Source organism: Leuciscus leuciscus (genome assembly GCF_965113295.1).
Source record: "Leuciscus leuciscus genome assembly, chromosome: 10".
NCBI lineage: Eukaryota > Metazoa > Chordata > Actinopteri > Cypriniformes > Leuciscidae > Leuciscus > Leuciscus leuciscus.
The window spans coordinates 22,256,217-22,268,496 of NC_138734.1; the positions used below are offsets into that span (position 1 = coordinate 22,256,217).

Here is a 12,280-nt window from a genome sequence, read left to right on the forward strand (position 1 = left end):
TCACCAGCACAGCGAACTTGGAATGTTCGTTGTTGTGTTGTCGTTTATGTGATCAGTGTAAATTATTCTTTGATTATAGCTTTTATGTATTGTTTATCTACATGCTTGTGTAAGACTGAAAATACTGGTTGAGGCCTGATTTATGGGACAAAAGGGCCCTGCTGGCTGATTAACATTTGACCTCCCCCAATACAGCCTTTCTTCCTCTCAGAAACTAGGAGCTCACACAAGAACATGGTTTAATGTGAATATTCAACATTGACTGTTATGTTTTTGGTGTCATTTGAAATGTCTCAAAGTGAGTGGTACAGATAGCTCATATCCAGATAGATAAAATAAAAGGAAATAAGGTTTATAGAAGTTCATAGGAAACCGGTTTAGAGATAATGCCAGATAAGGCAACCCCCCTTCTGTGGGATAGAAGCCATTTGAGGGTGGTCTCATCCCATCCCCCTTGTCACCTGGACAGAGGATAAAGGAAGGTGTTCTGGCTCTCTCTGTCTCTTTTTCTTGGCTGGACGTGGAATTGACTAGGTGGTTTCTCTCGCTCTCTCTCTCTCTCTCTCTCTCTCTCTCTCTCCCTCCCTCTCTCTCTCTTTCTTTCTCTCTCTCTCTCTATCTCAGGTACAAGCTGGGTAAGATTCTTTGGTGTAACCAATGTATAACCATGTTCTAGATATTTGAATTGATTGTGGAATTGATCTCTGATATCTGAAATATTAAATTGTTACATATGATTATTATAACTGATTTTGACATTGTTAATTTAATGGTTAAAGGAATAGTCAAACATTCGTTCACTTTTAGTGAGGCAGATTATTAAAACCTTTCATTTATGGAGTCAGATGAATTAACGAGTGAGTACATGATTAATGTATTGCAAATTTAACCAACCAATACTTTGCATGAGTGAGGACAGAACACGTGACAACCTTCCCCGTGTATTGGCGAACCGGCAGATTGGGCCAATATAGCGGGCCTTACAAAATGGTGACCTCGGACGTGATCTCAAAACAGATCAAAACAGTTTCACGAGAAATGTCCTTTTCAGCAAGTATTTGGGATTTTAAAATCAACAAGAGGTTTGAACATCTTCTCTTTCTTCCGCCGCGATGGTAAGTAAACTTTTTCTGCCCTTTATAGAAGTGTTGAAGAAATGTTTGCATTGTTTACGGGTCGGAATTAAAGCCCTTTGTTTAGAACGTGATGCGGTAGCCAGATGAAGAATGAAAACCCTTGTGCATTAGATTTTAAAGATCTCCTTGTTTTGCCTAAGCAACAAGAAACAAAATCTAAAGTATAGCATCTTCCAAATAATGAATAATCGATGAAGAGCTAAAAAAGTAAAGCCTAAAAGTTTTAAAATCAGGCGCATGTTTTCCGGCCATTGTTGAAACCAGCAACACTCGAAGAGAATGAGCAAACTAACAGAAAACAGAGAAAGAAAAATCTAAGTTTGTAAAAGATCGGAAAACACGTGATTTTATAAATAAAAAGGCAGATCGATGCATTGTTTATGAAAAGAAAATTTGGGGAAAACAGGATGATATGATTTACAAGCTAAAACTCAAATATCAAGGCTAATGCTAAGTGCTATTGTCAATGCTAAGCCATGCTGTGCCCAAGGCTAATGCTAAAGGCTAAAGCCATGCTGCGTCCAAACGCTTAAACCATGTTTTGTCTCACTGGCTGACTGGTAGGCCCAAAAGCCACATTGAAAACATTAATATCCTATACTAAACCTAAATTAATCTTGACAAACTCTATATTCCATTAAAATCTTAAACTTTGACACAGATGGAATTAAATTAAGTAATTCAATTTAATTTGGCTTATTTAAGTTCCTCTGAGAAGTAAACCCCTAAAGTATTTGATATGCTGGGATGGAGATAGATCTTTTTTAGAAAGAAGACTATCTAGTCAAAAATCTGGGAAAATTAACTGTAAGCCCATTATTGTGAAATCATGTGTACTGATCATGTCTTGTTTACATTATGGGCCGAAAAGGTTCAGCCTACACTGTACAAACTCAGTAGAAAAGGTCTTAACATGGATGCTATTGACAATGAAATTTTCACTTGGTGGAAAACAGTGGGTAGTAAACAGAAGAAATCAAAACATGGTGAAATAATTGAGGCTTTAAACTTCATAAGTTATAAACGGCTAAATGAGTTAACAAAATTTCTATCTTCGCTTATGGATGCTAAATGTGAAGAAGTGCATTCTAAAAATGCAGAGGCACAAAAGTCTGAGGAAAAGATTCAAGATCTTCAAACACAGCTAGATAAATTACTAGCTGAGCTGTTAGCCCTGACTAAAAAGTGTAAAAATCACAAAGACACCATTGCAGATCTTAAGGCTAAGCTAAATGCTAAAAGCAAGTCTCCCAACAAGCTTAACAGTGATTGGGCTAAAAATGTACACTTCTTAGATGAGGCAGCCTGCTCTAATAATCTTGTATCTTTACAGACAGATGAAGCATGTGATAAAGTTATGAAAAGAGTGCCTGTTTCTGCCCTTAAGGTGATACGGCACCCAAACGGCACAGAGTCAACCATTCGGCGTCCTTTAACAGTAACTGAATGTAGCTTGTTTAAAGCAGAGATCGGACCATTCCCTTTGAAAGGGTCATTCGAACCATGGTGGAGACACATTGTTAGTCTAAAACATGCATTTCAGCTCGAACCAAAAGATATTTGGCAAATTGTTATCAGCTCAATTCCAGATGTTCTGAACTATAAGATACCACAGGTTTTAATGACAGGCACCATTGTGCAGTCAATGCATCAAAATGAGCCTGAGAGCGAAATCTTGAATAGACTAAAACAATGCCTCCGCGAGCTGCGTGGTTGTAGTCCTGTTGGATGGGAATTGATTTTCAATCGGAAACAGAGTACTGAAGAATCGTTTGAGACATATGCAGAAAATATGTTTGAATTTTTTGAGGAGTATTCTGGAATTGAGGGTGTTAACCACAACAATGTAATTCTCCTTGAATTCCTTCTTACAAATGCAGGGCCGCGTGTACAGCAATCACTCATGTGTGGTGCTTCTCCAGCACAAAACACATTCGAAGGTATAGTTAACTGGGCAACAAGAATTGAGTCACGGAAACAAATGCATGATGAGGTAGCTGTGTTAGAATGTCATGAAGATCCTCCATCTGCAGGAGAATTCAGAAAGCCACACTGTGGCAAACTGAACAGATTCTGTAATTCCTGTCACAAAACAGGCCATACAGCAGTGGCGGTTCTAGACCACAGTAACTGGGGGGGCCAGGCAGGGGCCACTTGTGCTTTTAGGGGGCACACCTTTAACATTCATCTTAACCTATTTTCAGTATTATTTCAAGTCATTTTTCACCATGTCATGCATGACTGCAATATCTAGAAAAAGCTAATAAATTATATTAGCTAAGCTAATAAAACAATTTCAATTCAAATGAATGTTTCATTATGTTTAATTGTAGTGTGATATAATGATCAATAATAACACATTTTTAGCATCTAAGCACATCTAGGCAATAATATCATATCACAAATTTTTTTTTTTTTCAGGAAAATCACGATTTTATCACGATTCTTATTTCATGTTGGTTTTACTATTTTGCATGTGATTGAGCATTACAGCCAAACTAATGTCCCTATTTTAAAAGCAAAGCCTTATAGGTAACAAAATATAGGTAACAAAATATAAAATAAAAAAGAATGGCAGACATTTAGGCCAAAGTGGCGAAAATAAAAATCTTTGTCACTATTTTCTTTGTTATAAAAATTAAGAACAGAGATACATATTACACATACACAACTTAATATACAAATGAAATAAACAGTGCTCTATTTTTTCAGCTATAGGTGTATTTAACAGTAGAATTGAAGAAAGTAATTAAATGAACACATATGAAAATAAAACACAACAGACTTAAAGTTCTCAGTCAAGAGCAGTGAATGATTTCCTCTGTGTGTTTTGTTGTTTTATTAACATTAAAGGGATAGTTCTCCCCCAAAAAAGTCATAATTTACTCTCTTAAGTTGTATTTAACCTGAATAAGTTTCTTTCTTCTGTTGAAAATAAACGTTATTTGAAAGAATGTGAGTAACCACAACAGTTGATGTACCCTTGTGACTATATGTGAGTATTTTTTTTTTCCTACTATGTATGGAAGTCAATGGGGACCAGCTACTGTTTGGTTTTGGGTGAACTATCTCTTTAAGGACAAGCGGCAGCATGTTTATTATTAGGGCTACTGTCTCTTTAAGAACTGCACGCGACGCGTCTAATATACACGCATATGACAAGCAGATTTTAATAAATTTTCTCTGTTTGCTTTCACTTTAGACATAACCAACTTTGTTTATGTAAACATTGTCTGTATTTGACAGTATTAGCGCAATATAAGACTCAAAAGATAACTTAGTCCAATAACAGGCTTTTAGTGCATGTGTGCGTCGAGTGTACGCGCTCAGTAAAGCGCATATTTGAACAGCGCATCAGCAGCGAATGACATGTTTAACCGGCAAGGCTTTAAAGCACATGCAAATAATGAACTTTTGTGAACTGCAGTGTCACGTTCCTCTGCGTTAACATTTGATGTGAATATACGTCTTGCTGCAGTGTAGCCTATAGATGAAGGCACCGCAACTGATAAAATGCGCAGTTGTTTGGTGTGATTTTATGATTCCAAATTTAGGGGGGCCAGAGGGGGGGCCAAGCTTGGTGACACGGGGGCACTGGCCCCCCCGGCCCCCCCTCTAGAACCGCCACTGCCATACAGAGGAGAAGTGTTGGTCACTGGGCAGAGGCAGACCTCCACCCTATTTCATAAAACGCAGACAATCACAATCTAATGACAAAAACCAGCACTCTGCAAGTAACCAAAGCTCAAATGCATCTAAAACTGTTACTGACCTAACAACTTTGGATGCTCAAGGCCTTCAGCTATTAGCGTCATTTGCTAGTCGGGTAGCAGCCCAATAGCAAATAGCTTAAATGTTTAACATTGAACCTGTCTGCATTTTCAAATTTGAAATTGTGCTTAACACATCGTGCACATAGAACACAATTTGGTTGTTTGTGCTACAACATGCACATAGGCTAATTTAAAGTTTATTCTTTAAACACAGGATTACTTTACTGTAAGTGTAGTTGAAACACTTAGGCAAAGGTGATATAGATGTTGTATTCTATTGTTTTGCTGTGGGTGTATTTGGAACACTTAGGTAAAAGGGTTGTAGATGTTGTATTCTAGGCCATGTGTCCTGTGTAAACTGAAGTAAACGCGTGTGTCTGTGCTGAATTTGATGGCTATAATGTGATTCACAATGAATTTGAAAATCAGAAACAGCGAACACATCTCATATTTAAGGCTTCAGAGAACTAAATATTTTTATGTTTGAATGTATTCTGAATTACTCTGAGATTTGTTTTTTCCAAAATAGATTAACGGATTCGTATGTTTCCACAAGATTGTGTCAGAGATTGGCGACGGGACGGCTAATAGCTGATATCAGGAAGTGTGCGGGCGACTTGGATGAGAGGATGGGTTAGTCCGACTAGGATCAGCTTTACGCTGGTTGATTAACCTAGCTTGGACGCTTCCGATGACTTCTGTTCTAATTTAATAGTTTTGGAAAACGGTTGAATTGAGTTCCTGAAGGGCATCCAAGAGGGCTACTGAATATATCTTTGATTGTTGCGCGTTGGGATTACGGCAACATCCTAGATATTTAGCCATTGCCTCAGCTTCTGATCTTCGGGACTGACCACTTGTGTCGTGCATCCTTAGGAGAAGGACTGCAAAGCGATATAGTTTCCTTATCTATAAACGGAAAAATATAAAGTAAGAGTAAATAGAAGAATCAAACGTTATAATGGCCATTTAAAAAGACTAAATGAGAAGAAAAGGTACTTGAAACCTAGCAAAGGGAAAAAGAAAAACAGCGAATGTACATCTTATCAGCCCTGAGCCAAAAGGCCTTTTAATATTCAAATGTATTGACATGAGAACAAGTAGAGATTTGACCATGCGTTAAGTTGTTCCAGAGACCGAAAACAATATAATTTGACTTGAATTGTTAAAGAATATAATTATATTATAACTTGAATTATAATAAACATTATATTACACTCGCCGAGCAGGACAATAATTGGAGAAGTGTGACTTTCATCATTAAAATTGAATTTCTGAAACAGAATTTCATTTGTGTGCTACCCAGTGCCAAAAAGGGGCGGAGTATGCCTTTATTTTTCACCGTTAGAAAACACGGCTAGGAGTGTGGCACAGGTAATAGCACGCTAAATAATCCTTGACTGGGGTGCACCAACTGAATTGAATCTGATAAGATAAGTAAATTTACGAGGAGGGTGTGAAATGCTAAACAGCAGACAGAAGTACCACAGTTTTTTGCAGGTCAAAAAATATCTGCACAAATTAAAATGTGTGAATGCATTGCACATGCAGCGGACTGAAGGCTGAACTGAAAAAGCAGCTTCAGGTGTCACAACACACTGAGACAACAGCAACAATTCAGACGTGGTCAATGAAACTCGGTTTCATGTGACATCTGGAATTAAAATTGCTAACAAGTAAAAGAATTCTACACGTCTGAATTTAATGCTTTTGAAATATTGGAATTATCTGTGGTTCGCTCTCCTCTGTTTTCTGTCTCAGGCTTAGGCTACTTCTGCAAAATGGTGGAGCCCACCTGGAGCAAATCCAGGACAGCGGAATTGTTCGAACATAACCTGAGACTCGGGAGATGGGTGAAAAGACATTATAAAAGGCCTTTTCACACGTCACACTATTACATTACTGCATAAATATGGCCTCCCAGTTTAGAACTGGATCGAAATTTGCAACACAATTGTTATAGATTAGATTCCACCCATCTCCTAGACATGAACACTGAACACACCCCTCCATCACTATACCCTCACTGCAACATCACCTGGGGTAGATGGTCTATCCAGGCTGAACACTGCACATCAGACGAAGATGTGTCATCTTCACACTAACAGATACAGATAGCTTCACACACACAGGGTGGAGCTGATCTCATGATCATGGTCTAACAGAGACACAGAGAATAGCATACGCTATTCACAACAAACTGCTAACTAATGTAACACACATGAACAACTGAATGGCTACAGTCACAAATCAAGACAAATTCTAAGGCAGACCTGCCATTAAATTTCAAACTCTATGATTGTTGGTGGGAGTTGGAAGATCAGAGGGCCCCTGATTTCTCAACTTACCACTAATAACAGAAACATAATTAAAATGGATAAATCTGAAGTGTGACCGCTTCAATCAATTACAAAATGTACAATTCAACTCTGTCATCGACTGTGACTTAGCCAGATCAATACACACACTCTCAAACACACTCTCTCACAGACACACACACACACACACACACACACACACACACACACACACACACACACACACACACACACACACACACACACACACACACACACACTCTCACAGACAAAAACACACTCTGACATTCCCAAAAATTCTCACACAAACACAAAACCATTGATTGGTTTACACCGACCTCTTGCTGCATTTCTGAAACCTATTTTGATTTTAATTTTCTGAAACTTATTTTGATTTCTGCATTTTTCCTTTGAGTAATTCAGAAAAACATTTCTGAAACTTATTTTGATTTTAATTTCTGAAACTTATTTAGATTTCTGCATTTTTCCTTTGAGTAATTCAGAAAAACATTTCTGAAACTTATTTTGATTTTAATTTCTGAAACTTATTTTGATTTCCTTTGAGTAATTCAGAAAAACATTTCTGAAACTTATCTGCATATTTGTATATTGTCCATTTTACTTGCAACAATGTATTTGGACATCAATTCAATTGAATCTCGATGTTTGGTTACACCAAAATAGCACTGGTTGTTTTGTAAGAATGCCATTTATTTAAATGTTTCTAGAAACAGGGTAAGAGCTTGTAAGATCTTCCTTTGTCCTTCCTTGACCCTCTATAGGAGTACTATTGGCGTGGTAATTTAAAAATCAGGTAATTAATGAGACCAAACGTACCACTCACAATTGCTGACATGAACATGGTATTTTACATTGAACATGACATGATTTTTCCTTATTGCATTATGCGTTCCTATGCATTTCCTTACGACTGTAAGTTCATATGTGCTCAATCGTGAAGCGGACATTTAAGATGCTTTTCAGGTGTCTCACACAAAGCAGTGTGGACCAAAGGAGAACCCCTTCATCCACTGAGGTCTGCCCAGACACCGTACCGCTGGAGGTGACAGGATTGGTCAAGAAGGGTCAGATCATCATCGTGGAGAAGGTGCCAGGGAAGCGGAAGTTTCTCCATGAAGGAATGACACGTCAACTGAACAAGTCACAAAAGGTCCAGATTGACTCTATGAACTTTGCTCACGTCACAGGATTACAGGAAGAGAACCTGAACGCATTCATCCACCTGCTGGACTCAAGCTATACACCTGGTGGGAACAGGTGTTCTGCAGGTGAACACCGCCCACTGAGCTTCTACAGATGCCAACATTGCAAAGACAATTTTTGTGCTACATCTTCAAGGACTATAACAAACGTCTTACTGTGACCCCGTAAGTGTTCATCGGAATGTGACCCACGGGATCAAGGAGGGAAACTGTAAGACTGAAAATACTGGTTGAGGCCTGATTTATGGGACAAAAGGGCCCTGCTGGCTGATTAACATTTGACCTCCCCAATACAGCCTTTCTTCCTCTCAGAAACTAGGAGCTCACACAAGAACATGGTTTAATGTGAATATTCAACATTGACTGTTATGTTTTTGGTGTCATTTGAAATGTCTCAAAGTGAGTGGTACAGATAGCTCATATCCAGATAGATAAAATAAAAGGAAATAAGGTTTATAGAAGTTCATAGGAAACCGGTTTAGAGATAATGCCAGATAAGGCAACCCCCCTTCTGTGGGATAGAAGCCATTTGAGGGTGGTCTCATCCCATCCCCCTTGTCACCTGGACAGAGGATAAAGGAAGGTGTTCTGGCTCTCTCTGTCTCTTTTTCTTGGCTGGACGTGGAATTGACTAGGTGGTTTCTCTCGCTCTCTCTCTCTCTCTCTCTCTCTCTCTCTCTCTCTCTCTCTCTCTCTCTCTCTCTTTCTTTCTCTCTCTCTATCTCAGGTACAAGCTGGGTAAGATTCTTTGGTGTAACCAATGTATAACCATGTTCTAGATATTTGAATTGATTGTGGAATTGATCCTGATATCTGAAATATTAAATTGTTACATATGATTATTATAACTGATTTTGACATTGTTCATTTAATGGTTAAAGGAATAGTCAAACATTCGTTCACTTTTAGTGAGGCAGATTATTAAAACCTTTCATTTATGGAGTCAGATGAATTAACGAGTGAGTACATGATTAATGTATTGCAAATTTAACCAACCAATACTTTGCATGAGTGAGGACAGAACACGTGACAACCTTCCCCGTGTATTGGCGAACCGGCAGATTGGGCCAATATAGCGGGCCTTACACTTGTTTATCTACAGGCATGCTAAACATGGTTTTGTGTTTGATTTGGCTGACGTACTGTTGTATAGCCAATGTTTAGTGTTTGTATTGGATTAATAGTTCAGGCGACAGATATTTAGCTACAATCATTCTAAATAAACAAAAGTAACAGTGTCATATAGCGATCTGCAGTCTTAAAAAACATACCTTTCTGAAACGTCCTTTAACAGCCGTTCTTGAACAGGTTCTGAACGCTCGATCCTCTCCACTAACATTCTCTGGGTCTGATTCGGGCTCAAACTGGTATGGCAATATTGACGCCGTTGTTTACTGAAGCACAAACTACCGGTAAAGATAAGGGGGCGTGACGTTTCCGAACAACGTGCACTTGGCGGTTAGCGAATCACAACACACTGGGCCAGCTAACCAATCTGAGCCCATTGCGTATTTTGAAGGGGGGGGCTTCATAGAACGCGGAAATCATCCGACCGTTTTTACAAGGAGGGACAGAGCAGTGTAGAATAATGGTTAAATATGTGAAAAATAATGCAAATTTTTAAAAACGAAGCATGAACACATGTTACAGTGCACCCCACAAACACAATCAAGCCTTCGAAAAAAGGCGTTTTACCACCCCTTTAACAATTTTACCCTATTCACCTGTAGTGTCTCGCCTTAACTAAACATGATTTGAATGTAGATATAAATGACATGTTGACACCATTACTTCATAAAACATGTTTTGACTGTAAACTGAAATCATATTTTAATTATTTAACAGAGTTTGACTGTAAATTGAAATAACATGTGTTGACTGTTATTTGAAATAACATGTGTTGACCGTTATTTGAAAAAATGAACAGTGATGGACCATAATTTTGAAAGGCATGTACAGCATTTTGATTTTGATTACGGCTTACAGATCATTTTATATGTAATTCATGAAATGTATGTTATGTCACACGAAAATCATTTGTATTTTTCCCTCTTTATTTTCTTCTGTTACAGTAGTTTCCATTGTAAATACCAACAATATTAAAAACTTTAAACAGTGCTACAGTACCATCATCTGAACATTGCTTATGTGACCGGAGCAGTATTTTTGGTGATGCAATTCTATACAAATAGCCTGACTACGCCACCTTGGGAATTACACCCAAGGAAATAAAAAAGGAACCCAGGTTCGGTGGTGCAGAGAAATGTCAGAGTCATGTGATTCAGAAAACAAACAATTAGTTTTATTCAAAAAGACAATATTCTGCTTGTATCTTCAAATAGTATAAATCACTGGCGAGTTTATTGTAACAATACTAAGAACATTACTAAAAGAACATTCTTCCAAGTGTACATGATTCAGCAAATTATCACATCAGCAAAACATCACAAAAAAAAGGAACCAATAAATGTATCGTCTCCACAAAATAATATATAAAAAAAAGAATTAATAAGAAAAATCATATATACGAACAAGGCTAAAGTTTACTTTAGGGGGGGGCAAGCTAGCTATAAACAACTGTGCGCTCAACCATTTATGTGTGGAGCAACCCTGGTGCTCCAACCTCACAGCAAATGTGTTCACCCAGGTGACTAGCCTCCCCGTCGGCGCACTCAGCCTTGACTCAAACAAAAAGAACAAAAATTAGTGGGTACGATACCAATACAAAATCGTCACAACAATCACATCAGACAAAAAGAGAAAAATTAACCAAAGCAGTAATTAGTAGTCTCAACAGGTGACCATTAGAGAGCCGCTGATATAATATGATGTAATGTAATTAACTACACCCCACGGCCAACGGCCCAAATCACATTGGTTAAGCCACCCTCAATAAGAACGCAACAAAAATAACCCAAACCATAAAATGAAAACAGAACCAAACACGACAATAATAAAATTATAGAACGATCCGTCCACAAAAAGATAAGACTAATCTAGTCATGAAAAACAGCAGCACGACCTGAATTAGTCACGTTGTTCACGGGAGACTGCAAAACAAAACATAACACTTAGATCAGAGTCTAACGTTACTTCAAAGAATATAGAACATGTACTAAATCATACGTACCACATGAGAATCACACACACACCTCACGAACCACACATAATGCTATCACGACATCAGAATGCACTCATTGACTACGTTTACATGCAGCCAATAACCCGTTCAAAACCGGGATATTAGCAATAACCCGGTCGTGCACGGCCATGTAAACACCGGCAAAAACCCAGATATGCTCATATCCCGGTTTTTAAAAACCCGGATATGATCCCTGGGGTACCCCTTTTCTAACCCGAATATTTGTTCATGTAAACGCGTATCGGCATATCCCCATCAAAAGGAACATTTATTTGTGTTCTGCGCATGTTCTATTCGCAAGGAATCTTGGTCTTTTGAGTATAGACGGCGCATACAAAAACCCGCGTGCAGTATACCGGAAGTAAACAAGAAGTAGAGGTAAACATGGCGAGACGCAGCACAGCACCACACTTTTGGAGCGAGGAGGAAAGCGCAAACAAAGGCGATCGCTATCTGCCCCGAACTATTCATTATCCGCGTGCTGCTGCTGTTGTTGTTGTCTTTGGATACAGGAAGAAGAATCGGAAATGACGCATATTGCGTCTTAAGGTTGTCCGTACGTCCAGACGCTAACCGTGCGTCGCCGTTTACATCGGGATATTGCCAATTGATTACAAATTCCATGTATACAGGAGTAACTCTCTCTGCTCACGCATGTAAACGGGTTATTCCGAATGTTTCAGAAACC

General features: G+C 38.5%; 1 long non-coding RNA gene across 1 annotated transcript; it reads left to right on the forward strand.

Moving 5' to 3' along the window:
- The first annotated feature begins 107 nt into the window (after positions 1-107).
- LOC309508529 lies at positions 108-7,502 on the forward strand. Its single transcript, XR_014209506.1, has 2 exons — positions 108-3,243; positions 4,777-7,502. It is a non-coding gene; the product is annotated as an uncharacterized lncRNA (long non-coding RNA).
- The last annotated feature ends 4,778 nt before the right edge of the window (positions 7,503-12,280 follow it).